We start from the raw sequence: 9,272 nt of genomic DNA on the forward strand, positions 1-9,272 counted from the left end.
TGTGTCAACTGTCCGCTGATGTCGTACGCGTGAACCACAATCTGTACTGCACATTCGTCCTTATGTACTGAATGATACATCGTGGCACATGTGTGACCGTACAACGACTGCGCCCAAAAACGGCGGACCATACAGTGCAAATATTGTGCACGCAGCTACGTGTCGTCTCCCTATGAGAGCTGATTGCAGTGTGGTACGCCATAGAGACGTGTGGGAGGAACGGACGCCGTGGATGGCGATCAGCATGAGCTGTCTGTTGATGTATTCGGACCTAGTCGTCTCTCCTCACACACCGTGATGGCATGGTGCAGCGCGTTCCATATCTGCGACATGCTACAGAAGCCGGTTGACAGTCGTTCGAGCAATGGACATCGCATACGTACGGGGGCCACCTTCCACGTATTGTCTAGGCGTGCACATTTTGTTGCGTGTATGTGGGCAGACGTAGTGTGGCGTGACACCTGACACAGGCATGCAATAATGGTTGAAGTTGCAAATGGCGATGGACGCCTACGTTTTCTGGTGAAGTTACGCAAATGAAGAAATGGTAACCCGTTGTGGTGCGGTTGTTCTCGCTAGGGGTGAATCGGTGATGGCGACGATAGGTTGAGGTACTAACCGGTTGTTCCAGCGATACCCACCATGCCGACGAAACTGAACGGCATCTGGGTGTGAAGCGATACGCGGCGGTGGCTGGGTGGGACCGTCCCCGGCCGGTGAGGGGGCGCCTCCCGGCGTGCTGGCCGCGCGGTGCGTGGGCGCACGCGCTACAGCCGGCTGGTGGGGGCGGCCAGTGGCAGGCGCGCCGGCCGACGGACGCGGCAGGCGTCGCAGCTGCGCGCCGGCGCACCCTGCGCGCGGCGCCGTGCGGCCAAAGTAGGTCCTCGCGGGCCCGGTGCGAAGCGCGGTGGACATCTGCAGTGTGCTGGTCCGATTGAGGACTGTGTGCGTTGAGGATGCGCCGCCGCCCGGCGCTCGGCGCCGCGACGCCGTCTGCTGCTCGGTCGCCCCAGCGGTTCTCGCTGGTGGTTTGTATCGCAGCTGTGCGGATGTGTTGGCGTGTGCGCTGTGCTGGGAGAGTTCGCTTCGGCACCCAAGTGGGGCTTTTGTCCTTCTGTGGCGCTGGCGTTGGAGCTGCCGGTCACCGTAGGTGGCGCGTGTTGTCTCCCGCCGGCAATGCCACGACAGCACGCTCCCGGGCCTCTGTCGGCAGCGGCAAGCTCAGTTGGGAGCACGGGTGGTCGCACCGAAAGCGTCTACTCGCCTAACTCCGGGCGATTGCGCCTCTCTCGAACCCGACCAAGTACTTGGGACGGCGCTGCGCGCCGCCGGGACCTGAGAGGGTTTCGAGGTGTATTGTGCAGGGGAGCTCAGCCTCCTCCTGTTTGCAGAATGATTGAGCGGACGCTTGCGTGTTCGCGCGGGCCCCCGGGACACACTCCCGGGCGGCCGGCTGCTCAGCTCTAGTTGACGCAGCTCCCTGGTTGATCCTGCCAGTAGTCATATGCTTGTCTCAAAGATTAAGCCATGCATGTCTCAGTACAAGCCGCATTAAGGTGAAACCGCGAATGGCTCATTAAATCAGTTATGGTTCCTTAGATCGTACCCACGTTACTTGGATAACTGTGGTAATTCTAGAGCTAATACATGCAAACAGAGTCCCGACCAGAGATGGAAGGGACGCTTTTATTAGATCAAAACCAATCGGTCGGCTCGTCCGGTCCGTTTGCCTTGGTGACTCTGAATAACTTTGGGCTGATCGCACGGTCCTCGTACCGGCGACGCATCTTTCAAATGTCTGCCTTATCAACTGTCGATGGTAGGTTCTGCGCCTACCATGGTTGTAACGGGTAACGGGGAATCAGGGTTCGATTCCGGAGAGGGAGCCTGAGAAACGGCTACCACATCCAAGGAAGGCAGCAGGCGCGCAAATTACCCACTCCCGGCACGGGGAGGTAGTGACGAAAAATAACGATACGGGACTCATCCGAGGCCCCGTAATCGGAATGAGTACACTTTAAATCCTTTAACGAGTATCTATTGGAGGGCAAGTCTGGTGCCAGCAGCCGCGGTAATTCCAGCTCCAATAGCGTATATTAAAGTTGTTGCGGTTAAAAAGCTCGTAGTTGGATTTGTGTCCCACGCTGTTGGTTCACCGCCCGTCGGTGTTTAACTGGCATGTATCGTGGGACGTCCTGCCGGTGGGGCGAGCCGAAGGCGTGCGACCGCCCCGTGCGTGCTCGTGCGTCCCGAGGCGGACCCCGTTGAAATCCTACCAGGGTGCTCTTTATTGAGTGTCTCGGTGGGCCGGCACGTTTACTTTGAACAAATTAGAGTGCTTAAAGCAGGCAAGCCCGCCTGAATACTGTGTGCATGGAATAATGGAATAGGACCTCGGTTCTATTTTGTTGGTTTTCGGAACCCGAGGTAATGATTAATAGGGACAGGCGGGGGCATTCGTATTGCGACGTTAGAGGTGAAATTCTTGGATCGTCGCAAGACGAACAGAAGCGAAAGCATTTGCCAAGTATGTTTTCATTAATCAAGAACGAAAGTTAGAGGTTCGAAGGCGATCAGATACCGCCCTAGTTCTAACCATAAACGATGCCAGCCAGCGATCCGCCGCAGTTCCTCCGATGACTCGGCGGGCAGCCTCCGGGAAACCAAAGCTTTTGGGTTCCGGGGGAAGTATGGTTGCAAAGCTGAAACTTAAAGGAATTGACGGAAGGGCACCACCAGGAGTGGAGCCTGCGGCTTAATTTGACTCAACACGGGAAACCTCACCAGGCCCGGACACCGGAAGGATTGACAGATTGATAGCTCTTTCTTGATTCGGTGGGTGGTGGTGCATGGCCGTTCTTAGTTGGTGGAGCGATTTGTCTGGTTAATTCCGATAACGAACGAGACTCTAGCCTGCTAACTAGTCGCGTGACATCCTTCGTGCTGTCAGCGATTACTTTTCTTCTTAGAGGGACAGGCGGCTTCTAGCCGCACGAGATTGAGCAATAACAGGTCTGTGATGCCCTTAGATGTTCTGGGCCGCACGCGCGCTACACTGAAGGAATCAGCGTGTCTTCCTAGGCCGAAAGGTCGGGGTAACCCGCTGAACCTCCTTCGTGCTAGGGATTGGGGCTTGCAATTGTTCCCCATGAACGAGGAATTCCCAGTAAGCGCGAGTCATAAGCTCGCGTTGATTACGTCCCTGCCCTTTGTACACACCGCCCGTCGCTACTACCGATTGAATGATTTAGTGAGGTCTTCGGACTGGTACGCGGCATTGACTCTGTCGTTGCCGATGCTACCGGAAAGATGACCAAACTTGATCATTTAGAGGAAGTAAAAGTCGTAACAAGGTTTCCGTAGGTGAACCTGCGGAAGGATCATTACCGACTAGACTGCATGTCTTTCGATGTGCGTGTCGTGTCGCGCAACACGCTACCTGTACGGCTCGCAGTAGCCGTGCGCCGCGTGCGGAACCACGCGTGCCTCTCAAAACTAGCGGCAATGTTGTGTGGTACGAGCGCTGAAGCGCTGGAGCGGCTGGCCTGCGGCACCTGGCGCCTGGCGCCGGTTTTGAATGACTTTCGCCCGAGTGCCTGTCCGCTCCGGTGTGGAGCCGTACGACGCCCGTCGGCCGTGAGGCCGTTGGACACAGAACGCTGGAACAGGGGCCGCCACACGCCTCACTCCCGCCTATGCGACCGTCTCGAAAGAGACGGCGGAAACTTGAGAAAAGATCACCCAGGACGGTGGATCACTCGGCTCGTGGGTCGATGAAGAACGCAGCAAATTGCGCGTCGACATGTGAACTGCAGGACACATGAACATCGACGTTTCGAACGCACATTGCGGTCCATGGATTCCGTTCCCGGGCCACGTCTGCTGAGGGTCGGCTACGTATACTGAAGCGCGCGGCGTTTGCCCCGCTTCGCAGACCTGGGAGTGTCGCGGCCGCCTGTGGGGCCGGCCGCGTCTCCTCAAACGTGCGATGCGCGCCCGTCGCCTGGCGGTTCGCATACCGGTACTTTCTCGGTAGCGTGCACAGCCGGCTGGCGGTGTGGCGTGCGACACCTCGTACAACGACCTCAGAGCAGGCGAGACTACCCGCTGAATTTAAGCATATTACTAAGCGGAGGAAAAGAAACTAACAAGGATTCCCCCAGTAGCGGCGAGCGAACAGGAAGAGTCCAGCACCGAACCCCGCAGGCTGCCGCCTGTCGTGGCATGTGGTGTTTGGGAGGGTCCACTACCCCGACGCCTCGCGCCGAGCCCAAGTCCAACTTGAATGAGGCCACGGCCCGTAGAGGGTGCCAGGCCCGTAGCGGCCGGTGCGAGCGTCGGCGGGACCTCTCCTTCGAGTCGGGTTGCTTGAGAGTGCAGCTCCAAGTGGGTGGTAAACTCCATCTGAGACTAAATATGACCACGAGACCGATAGCGAACAAGTACCGTGAGGGAAAGTTGAAAAGAACTTTGAAGAGAGAGTTCAAAAGTACGTGAAACCGTTCTGGGGTAAACGTGAGAAGTCCGAAAGGTCGAACGGGTGAGATTCACGCCCATCCGGCCACTGGCCTCCGCCCTCGGCAGATGGGGCCGGCCGCCCGCGCGGAGCAATCCGCGGCGGGGTCGTGTCCGGTTGCCTTTCCACTCGCCGCGGGGTGGGGCCGTTCCGGTGTGCGGTGGGCCGCACTTCTCCCCTAGTAGGACGTCGCGACCCGCTGGGTGCCGGCCTACGGCCCGGGTGCGCAGCCTGTCCTTCCGCGGGCCTCGGTTCGCGTCTGTTGGGCAGAGCCCCGGTGTCCTGGCTGGCTGCCCGGCGGTATATCTGGAGGAGTCGATTCGCCCCTTTGGGCGCTCGGGCTCCCGGCAAGCGCGCGCGGTTCTTCCCGGATGACGGACCTACCTGGCCCGGCCCCGGACCCGCGCCGCTGTTGGCTCGGGATGCTCTCGGGCGGAATAATCGCTCCCGTCAGCGGCGCTTCAGCTTTGGACAATTTCACGACCCGTCTTGAAACACGGACCAAGGAGTCTAACATGTGCGCGAGTCATTGGGCTGTACGAAACCTAAAGGCGTAATGAAAGTGAAGGTCTCGCCTTGCGCGGGCCGAGGGAGGATGGGGCTTCCCCGCCCTTCACGGGGCGGCGGCCTCCGCACTCCCGGGGCGTCTCGTCCTCATTGCGAGGTGAGGCGCACCTAGAGCGTACACGTTGGGACCCGAAAGATGGTGAACTATGCCTGGCCAGGACGAAGTCAGGGGAAACCCTGATGGAGGTCCGTAGCGATTCTGACGTGCAAATCGATCGTCGGAGCTGGGTATAAGGGCGAAAGACTAATCGAACCATCTAGTAGCTGGTTCCCTCCGAAGTTTCCCTCAGGATAGCTGGTGCTCGTACGAGTCTCATCCGGTAAAGCGAATGATTAGAGGCCTTGGGGCCGAAACGACCTCAACCTATTCTCAAACTTTAAATGGGTGAGATCTCCGGCTTGCTTGATATGCTGAAGCCGCGAGCAAACGACTCGGATCGGAGTGCCAAGTGGGCCACTTTTGGTAAGCAGAACTGGCGCTGTGGATGAACCAAACGCCGAGTTAAGGCGCCCGAATCGACGCTCATGGGAAACCATGAAAGGCGTTGGTTGCTTAAGACAGCAGGACGGTGGCCATGGAAGTCGGAATCCGCTAAGGAGTGTGTAACAACTCACCTGCCGAAGCAACTAGCCCTGAAAATGGATGGCGCTGAAGCGTCGTGCCTATACTCGGCCGTCAGTCTGGCAGTCATGGCCGGTCCTTGCGGCCGGCCGCGAAGCCCTGACGAGTAGGAGGGTCGCGGCGGTGGGCGCAGAAGGTCTGGGCGTGAGCCTGCCTGGAGCCGCCGTCGGTGCAGATCTTGGTGGTAGTAGCAAATACTCCAGCGAGGCCCTGGAGGGCTGACGCGGAGAAGGGTTTCGTGTGAACAGCCGTTGCACACGAGTCAGTCGATCCTAAGCCCTAGGAGAAATCCGATGTTGATGGGGGCCGTCATAGCATGATGCGCTTTGTGCTGGCCCCCGTTGGGCGAAAGGGAATCCGGTTCCTATTCCGGAACCCGGCAGCGGAACCGATACAAGTCGGGCCCCTCTTTTAGAGATGCTCGTCGGGGTAACCCAAAAGGACCCGGAGACGCCGTCGGGAGATCGGGGAAGAGTTTTCTTTTCTGCATGAGCGTTCGAGTTCCCTGGAATCCTCTAGCAGGGAGATAGGGTTTGGAACGCGAAGAGCACCGCAGTTGCGGCGGTGTCCCGATCTTCCCCTCGGACCTTGAAAATCCGGGAGAGGGCCACGTGGAGGTGTCGCGCCGGTTCGTACCCATATCCGCAGCAGGTCTCCAAGGTGAAGAGCCTCTAGTCGATAGAATAATGTAGGTAAGGGAAGTCGGCAAATTGGATCCGTAACTTCGGGATAAGGATTGGCTCTGAGGATCGGGGCGTGTCGGGCTTGGTCGGGAAGTGGGTCAGCGCTAACGTGCCGGGCCTGGGCGAGGTGAGTGCCGTAGGGGTGCCGGTAAGTGCGGGCGTTTAGCGCGGGCGTGGTCTGCTCTCGCCGTTGGTCGGCCTCGTGCTGGCCGGCGGTGCAGGATGCGCGCGCCTGCGCGGCGTTCGCGCCCCGGTGCTTCAACCTGCGTGCAGGATCCGAGCTCGGTCCCGTGCCTTGGCCTCCCACGGATCTTCCTTGCTGCGAGGCCGCGTCCGCCTTAGCGTGCTCCTCCGGGGGCGCGCGGGTGCGCGGATTCTCTTCGGCCGCCATTCAACGATCAACTCAGAACTGGCACGGACTGGGGAATCCGACTGTCTAATTAAAACAAAGCATTGCGATGGCCCTAGCGGGTGTTGACGCAATGTGATTTCTGCCCAGTGCTCTGAATGTCAACGTGAAGAAATTCAAGCAAGCGCGGGTAAACGGCGGGAGTAACTATGACTCTCAAAGCCCACCTGATGCGTAATATATGGACCCTCTCGATTCACCCCTCAGCATCCTTGTGATGTCGGGTGGATGATGGTTCAATTAGCCTCTCGGTGGGAAATCCTAGCTCTGGCCTTCAAGTGGCGGGAGTCGTGAGGGTGCTGCGGAAGGTTTCGCGTAGGTGTACCTTCCAGTATCCGACCGACAGAGCAGGGTGCTTTTTCGGGCTTGGGGGTTACCTCCCCCCCTGCCTTTGTTACAGCTGGTGCAACTAACAGAAGCAAACGTGGTACCAGGCCTCCCGCTGGAGCGCCTGTGCCAGCTGATGAGCCAGCCAACCAGCCAACCGGTGCGGGTCGAGCGCTGCTCCCCGCCATCTGCCCTGACTGTATGCGGTCCTTCTCCACCAAGACCGGACTTGGTGTCCATCGGCGTCGCGCCCATCCGATTGCTGCTAATGCTGAGATCAAGACCGAGAGGAAGAAGGCCAGGTGGTCCCAGGAAGAGCTCCTGCGTTTGGCCCATGCAGAAGCGACTCTTGCCACCCAGGGTTGCAGATTTTTAAACCAGGAACTTGCAAAGGCCTTCCCCGAGCGTACGCTGGAATCAATTAAGTGTCAGCGTAAAGCGCAGCCCTACAAAGACATGGTTGCGAATTTTGTCACCGAGCTCACTAGCGTGGATCGCGGCCTTCAGGGTCCTCCTAGCGAGCCTGCAGTCAGTCATTCTTTGCCACAGTCTCCACCTCGAGTGGAAGATGTTGACCTAGCCATCTGGTCATTTGTAGTAGAACTTCCCCAATCAGACCGCCGATTCCGCTCGCTTGATGATCTCGTGGCTCTGGGTCCCACCACTAGCCGTGAAACAATCCAGGCTATGTTGCTGTCTGTTCTTGATGAAGTAGGCAGCAGGGAGCCAGCCGTCCACCAAGCTGCAAGTATGCGGACCCAACAGCCCCCAGAGCGGAAGCGTGCACGCAGGAGATGGGAGTATGCGGTGGTCCAGCGTGCTTTCAAGAAGAACGGAGCACGCTGTATCAACGGACTTCTCGATGGCACACTCTTGCATCAGCCACCATCCATCCCAGGGCTGATTGAGTTTTGGACAGACCTCTTCTCTCCACCACGTGTCAGGTCTCGACCTCCGCGTGGGGAGGGTCTGTCCGATGAGCTGCTGCCATTCTCGAAGAGGGTGCCCTTCCGTGACCTCTGGGCTCCCATTTCTGCAGAAGAAGCCACCGCTGCTCTCCCGCCTCGCAATTCTGCTGCAGGTCCAGACGGCCTCACGCCGACACAACTGCGTCGCCTTCCCCGGGAGGTTCTCCTCAAGATCCTTAATTTCCTCCTCCTTTCCCGCTCCCTTCCTTCCCGACTCCTTCAGGCCAGAACAACCCTGCTGCCCAAGAAGACCGCCGCAGCATCCCCTGCTGACTTTCGTCCGATCACAGTGTGCTCGGTGCTGACCAGAGCCTTTCACAAGGTTCTGGTTGGCCGCCTGATGCGCTACTGTGTGTTGGACGGTCGCCAGCGGGCTTTCATCCCTCAGGATGGGATGCTTCACAACACCTTTCTTCTAGATCTGGCGATGACCCAGGCGTGCCGAGCTGCCGGCTCGCTGTACTTGGCATCTCTGGATGTGTCAAAAGCCTTCGACTCGCTTGCCCATGGTGCCCTTGGCCCGGTGCTACGGGCCCACGGTTTGCCGGTCGAGTTTGTTGACTACATCCAGGGATGCTATGAGGCGGGATCGACGGTTATCTGCGCGGATGGGAAGTCGTCAGATCTAGTGCGGCCTTCGAGGGGTGTTCGGCAGGGTGACCCGCTGTCTCCTATCCTCTTCAACATGTCCATTGACATTCTCTTGTCTCGCCTGCCTGCTCATATTGGTGCACGCATTCTTGGACGGCGGATAAATGCGGCTGCATTCGCCGATGACCTCCTGCTGTTTGCCGAGACTCGTGATGGGTTGCAGGAACTTCTCACCATCGCCACGTCGGCCCTGGGGGATCTCGGGCTCGAGGTCAACCCACGGAAGTGTTTTTCTCTCGCCCTTGTCTCATCAGGCCGGGAGAAGAAAACCAAGGTCGACGAGACTGTCATCTTTCGTGCTGGGGGGAACAACATCCCAGCACTGGCGATGGGAGATACTTTCAAGTATCTAGGCCTGCAATTTTCCACGTGCGGTCGCAGTCTTTTTCATCCCCGGCGGGAGGTCGAGAAGCAGATGAACATCATCAAGCGTGCACCACTCAAACCTCAGCAGCGGCTTTTTGCCCTTCGTTCTGTTATCCTCCCGGGTATTTTCCATGGTCTCGCCCTGGGGAGGACTCGTCTTGGG

General features: G+C 58.5%; 2 non-coding genes and 1 pseudogene across 2 annotated transcripts; all 3 read left to right on the forward strand.

Moving 5' to 3' along the window:
* Positions 1–1,477: 1,477 nt before the first annotated feature.
* LOC124733577 lies at positions 1,478–3,386 on the forward strand. The gene has a single exon (XR_007009008.1). It is a non-coding gene; the product is annotated as a small subunit ribosomal RNA (ribosomal RNA).
* Positions 3,387–3,738: 352 nt separating this feature from the next.
* On the forward strand, positions 3,739–3,892 carry LOC124733589. The gene has a single exon (XR_007009014.1). It is a non-coding gene; the product is annotated as a 5.8S ribosomal RNA (ribosomal RNA).
* A 188-nt stretch (positions 3,893–4,080) lies between these two features.
* The window catches only part of LOC124733585, a 7,741-nt pseudogene continuing 2,549 nt past the window's right edge, over positions 4,081–9,272 (forward strand).

This window comes from Schistocerca piceifrons, unplaced genomic scaffold (assembly GCF_021461385.2).
Source record: "Schistocerca piceifrons isolate TAMUIC-IGC-003096 unplaced genomic scaffold, iqSchPice1.1 HiC_scaffold_1398, whole genome shotgun sequence".
NCBI lineage: Eukaryota > Metazoa > Arthropoda > Insecta > Orthoptera > Acrididae > Schistocerca > Schistocerca piceifrons.